At 39.9% G+C, this 5,645-nt stretch overlaps 2 pseudogenes; both read left to right on the forward strand.

The window, feature by feature from the left end:
• The first annotated feature begins 895 nt into the window (after nucleotides 1-895).
• On the forward strand, nucleotides 896-1,014 carry LOC112469798 (annotated as a pseudogene).
• Nucleotides 1,015-1,798: 784 nt separating this feature from the next.
• Nucleotides 1,799-1,917, forward strand: LOC112469709 (annotated as a pseudogene).
• The last annotated feature ends 3,728 nt before the right edge of the window (nucleotides 1,918-5,645 follow it).

Genomic DNA, 5,645 nt, shown 5'->3' on the forward strand with positions numbered 1-5,645 from the left:
AAATACATTTAACTCAATGGGAAGTAAAAGATAAATGCTTGCATAAAATTTTAAACTTGATCATAAATAAATAAAAGTTGAATGAAAATATAATAAAAAGATTGTGCCTATAACCATGTATTTTAGAAAATTACTTTTTATCATGTCTGTATATTAGTTTTTAACATTATCTAGAAACTCTTTTAGTTACCCAGGAAAAATATAAGACCTTCCAAATATACACTTTACAATGACTTTGAGCCCACACTCCTATGGCCTTTCAGGTCATCAGGTTGCACCAAATGACTCAAGATGGCTCTAAATTAGACCTGCAGACCCCAAGGTCTGAGTATAGCTACCAAGAGCAGGTTAGGCTTAACCCTACCCTTAGGGGTCAACCAGCTAAAAGTCTTTATGCAGAATTTACATTGATATGCAAAATAGTAGGCCCATTCTGGAAGCCCTCCCAGGTAATTTATACTGGCTCCTGACTTTCCTCAGCCCTGAATCTACAACAAAACAGAGCAGGATTCTCGTATTAAGGAAATCAATACTAGAGGCAATGGGGAATAATAACTATTTCAGAGAATTTTTAAAAGGAGTAAAAGTGATGGTGTACATAAGTACTTAGCACAACATTTAATGGACACATGTATTTAATATTTATTATTTTAATATATTAAATTATGACTATGTATTAAATTGTTATTTAATATATTGAATTAATATTTATTAGCTCCATCTCTTTTCCAAAGTCAAGAAATCTACACGTGCTCAGGGTCAGGGATTGTCAATGAAGAAAGCATGACGCTGCCAAAATAATTATGTCTGCATAGTGCTTTATAATCTACAAAAAGCTCTGCATGCATTATCGCACTCGAACCTCAGCTTGCCCACAACTACTCAAAGTGCTCTGTGATATGGCCATGCCACCGTGAACAAGCCCAATCCTGTCTGAACTCGGAAGCTAAGCAGGGTCAGGTCTGGTTAGTACTTGGATGGGAGACCACCTAGGAAGACCAGATGCTATAGGCATAAAAAAATAAATAAAAATTAAATTAAATTAAATTAAAAAGTGCTCTGTGAGACAAGAGTAAGTATATCTAGTTTATGGGTCTCTGGGAATTTGGTGCAGAAGGATATGATATCTCAGCCACACTCAGTGGAGCTCTGACCACTGTGGGTTCTGACTCTCAGATATATCACACCCACAGTCCAGGCCTTCTCCCACTCTCACAGTCACAAGATTCCAAGGAGGGTGATGAAGTAAAGGGATTCTCAGGACACCAGACTTCCAGCACTAATACTGGGAAAGTCCCAGGCAAACCAAGATGAGTCAGTCACCCTAATTCCAAGAGTAATGAACAACAAAGCCCATATAACAAGAGTGCAAAAAACATTAGCCTTCAGAGCTGTAGGAAATATGCCACTTAGCACACGGCATAGACCTCTGTGGTTTCATGATGTGATAAACTTACATATTTCTCATTCAGAGAAGACAGCTTCTCAAGACCCCCGGCTCTCCAAGGAAGCTGGGAACATCTCTCACCAGGGCCCCTGTCAAGGAGTCAGCGGTGGTGCTAATCTGCCTCCCTCCATGTGTTAATCATGCTCTTTCTGGAGTTTGGCAAGTGTGTCCCGGCATGAACTGGACCATCTCCCAGCTCCGATTTCCCCTCAGAGAAGCAGATGTCTGCAGGAAGACCACGCAGCCCTTTAGAACAGCTGTGGCAAAAAATTGAGTCACAGTGTAAAGGAGAGGGCATCATTTGCAAGCCTCTGCTTTAGAGAAGTCTAAAAATTTCCATTTGACATAGACTTAAAAGGCCATGCCACCCTGAACAAGCCTGATCCCATCTGATCTTGGAAGCTAAGCAGGGTCGGGCCTGGTTAGTACTTGGATGGGAGACCACCTAGGAAGATCAGGTGCTATAGGTGTAAAAAATAAAAACATAAGGGATTGTAAGCTGACAAGGTCCTTTCAATCTGTGAGGTCAACCAAAGGTTGCCTCGCCTAAAAAAATAAAAAATAAAATAAAATGACATAGACTTAAAAAATTTTATGTGTAAAAAAATAGTGACATTTTTTGTTTTCAATGATGTTCTCTCCCCCTGCACAGTGTTAGTTTTAGAGACTATATCTGAAATTCATAGTACATTTCTCTGCCCTTTGGGGTCTGTTGTAAAAGGAGTTCACCGAATTATCTCCAGAATAAATGTGGAATTATAAAGCCGCACGAGCTCAGAAGAGGTTATATTTAGGTGGGTCTTCTGCCACTCAATTCAGCAACATTTCAGTTCCCATCAAGAGAGTCTGTTTCTGTCTCCCCCAAGATCAAAAGGCCCTGTTTTCAAATTATCCACAAAGGAGTGTGTATGTGTGTGTGTGTCTGTGTTTTCTGAGGTGAGAGAGAAGAGACATCCCTCTACAGTTCCAATACTACTAGACATGTCTCACAAACAAGGTTAATTTCTAGAGAAAGAAAGGAAGAGAGGAAGAGAGGAATTTAGTTTGTGATTGGATATCCATTGCTGAAAAAAAAAAAACAAAAAACAAAAAACCACGACCAAAAAGAGCATCAAAGAAAATTGCAGTTTCATCATCAACATGTTGATGGCGGAGCAACTTCCGCAAGACTGAGATGCTGGAGACTGAAAGGCTATGAGACAGATCTGCAAGCCAAAGACCCAGGGAAGCCCTAAGGATGTAAGGAATTATCTCCCTGCCATAGTATTGAACTATTTTAGGAAAATAGCTATGCACAGAAAAACAATGGCTATATCAGCATCTAAGAGACTTCAAGGGCATATTTTGTTCGCCCTCTTCTAGTATAAAGAGACAACCTCAGCTGAGGATCAAGTCCCCGTGTGCTTGACATCTTCAGCATCAGCACTCTAGATGCTCTTTCCACCCTCCCCATCCTGCTCTGTCATTCTGGGAGGCTGATCTCTGCTCATTGCATCATTCCAGCTCCTTTGCCCTCAGCTTTCTGTATGGATTCAACCAATGGGAGGCACTTGGAAGAGATAGGTAGGAGACAGGAGGATGGGAGGAGAAGAAGGCAGAATGAGATCAGAGGCCCTTCCTTGCATGACCAAGGGTTGGCCATGGCTCCTTCCCTCTGAAAAAGGCCACAGCCCCCACTATGCTACAGCTACAGCTATTTCCCAGGGTTCTGGAGGCTCTTCTCTTCCTCTGCCCCTTAGAGACGACTGCTGGTGAAGACCCCGGCTGTTGCTAGTGCTGGAGATACTTCATCATCCTTCGCTGATATTCCTTAAAACTGCCTACACCCATATAAATAGCCTCTTAGTTAAACTCTCCTGAATAACCCGCCTTGAGTCTGCCTTCTCTTTTCTATTACCTTCACTGATACCCTTAAGGTGGTGCTACTCCGAATGGAGCAATGCAGCAAATTGCAAAGGCCAATGGCGAGTAAGTGAAAGACAATGCAGAGGACAACCTTCCTACTTTTGCACCTATCAGCCACTTGCACCTACCAGCCAAGGAATGCATACATTGAAGGGAGAGGTCGGTAATAAACCAGGACTATAGGGAATCCTTCTGAGATTTTGTCCCAGGATCTTGAATTCATGGACTTATTGACTTGTGGATGAAACAATCCAGAAGAGTTTATTTCATGCTTTTCAAAGTACAGTTAAAAGGTTTAAATGAAATCATCATTTTGCTAACCCTCAAAATGCTGCATAACCCTCTTTTTTTCCAATAGAGAAGGACACCTGGGTTTCTCTTTCTGTCATAATCAGAACTGAGTAGGACAGCCAGACAAACTGAGAAGGCTGAAACCATCTGGGAAAAACTGAGACTTTCAGAGTCTAGGGAGAGTCAGAAATCCACACAGGAGATCATCATGGCCAAAGGATGATGGTTGTAAGAAAAGAAATGGTAAACCTAGAAAGTGGGGCTGGAAAAAATATCATCCCAAAGGAGAAAAGACACGGGAGACCCAGTGCAGACTCCCGAGGACTAGAGAGCAGGTGTCACCCAGGCAGGCACAGGGCAGGCAGTTAGCAGAGATGCTCACCACAGGCAGTTGGGGGTCAGCATAGGCACGCGATCAGCAGTGGGGAAGGTCGGCAACTGATGCCATTTTCACATAGGGCACCCAGCCCCCAGAAAACAAGAGGAAAATGACTAAAGCTCATGCTAGTAGACCTAACAAAGACCAGCTCAGAGATGGTATGGGGCTCCTCAGTTACCCCATGATTAAGGACCATGTTAGGTCCTCGTTTCTGAGTGAAGGAAGCCCATAGATGCAGGTAAGGAGCCTAACTGCCAGAACCAGAGGAACAGATATAAAGCAAACATTGAATCTAAATTGATGGGTCATAAATGAAATTGGTGCTGAATATATTCTTCTACCCTGCCTGGAAAAAAGGCCACAATATGAAAGAGTTCTTTAGGCAGAGTCTTCACAAAAAGAAACAACATTTTTATATTGCTTTCAGAATTTGTTCAAGTAAAACTACATAAAACCTAACAAGTCTCCAAAAATGACACATCAAAGAGCAAAGGAAAGAAATGAATCTCTGTTAGAAATCTGACCAAGTATTTTTTATGCAATTTACAGGTGAGAATGCAAGCTTCTGAGTTCATACTTTCTTCTTTATGTCAAATAGCTCTTCCTCTGTCTCCCCAAACTGGCAATCAAACGTAGTTAGAATGACTGCCAACAAACAGCTGAAGTTGAAGCAGTGAGCAGTTGAAGAAAATACACATAAAGCAGGAGTGTGGCAAAAAATAACAAGTCAAAGTATTTACTAATTGGAGATAAAAGATAATACAGGCTCTTAAATGAGATATGAATTATAGTCATGTTGGAAAGAAAGAGCAAGAGCAGGAGAGAGACTTGAAGGATCTCATTCTTTAAAATAAAATTTGGAAATTTGATCTTTCTTACAAGTCCAGCCTTCACCAGCACGGTTATACCATCATGCTGAATATAGCAACCTATTATATATTGGCTTTGTATTAATATGAAGACAGCACTGTTGACCAAAAAATAACTTTTTCCCATATCACATAAAAGATCCTCTTTCCTGGAATTTTTTATTTAAATATATGTGTTTGAAATATATTTTTATATATAATACATGTGTATAATATGTAATAATGTATACATGCTTATGTAAATATATATCATAAATAAATGTATATCTATATACCTACACATACATTAATAATATATAAAATATCTATATATCTGTACATCTCTACCAACTCAGAGATAGACACATAGATATATAGACATTTATTTTTTCAACCATTCATTGAAAAGTAATTGGCTATCATGTTCAAGGCCCTGTGTTTGATGCTGGGCATTCAGAGGTGAGTAAGATATCTTTTCTGTCACAATTTAGGAGGAGAAGCCAACTGATTCGATAAATCAAATTAAAATACAATGTAATAAATGCTATCAGAGAACAATATAATTAATAATTAGATGCCCAGTGTCTAAGTAGCACTATAAATACGATTACTGAAGCTCATAACACATTATTCTGTCTGGAATTATTATATGTACCCCTATTGTCTCCTTCAACCTCTCAAAGAAAGAGCTGTGGAATGTTTTCATCTGGACCACGATACCTACCACAGTGCTCAGCAAGTGTTTGGTGTTTTAATGAAGATTAAATAGATAATG

Source organism: Pteropus alecto, unplaced genomic scaffold (assembly GCF_000325575.1).
Source record: "Pteropus alecto unplaced genomic scaffold, ASM32557v1 scaffold86, whole genome shotgun sequence".
Taxonomy (NCBI): domain Eukaryota; kingdom Metazoa; phylum Chordata; class Mammalia; order Chiroptera; family Pteropodidae; genus Pteropus; species Pteropus alecto.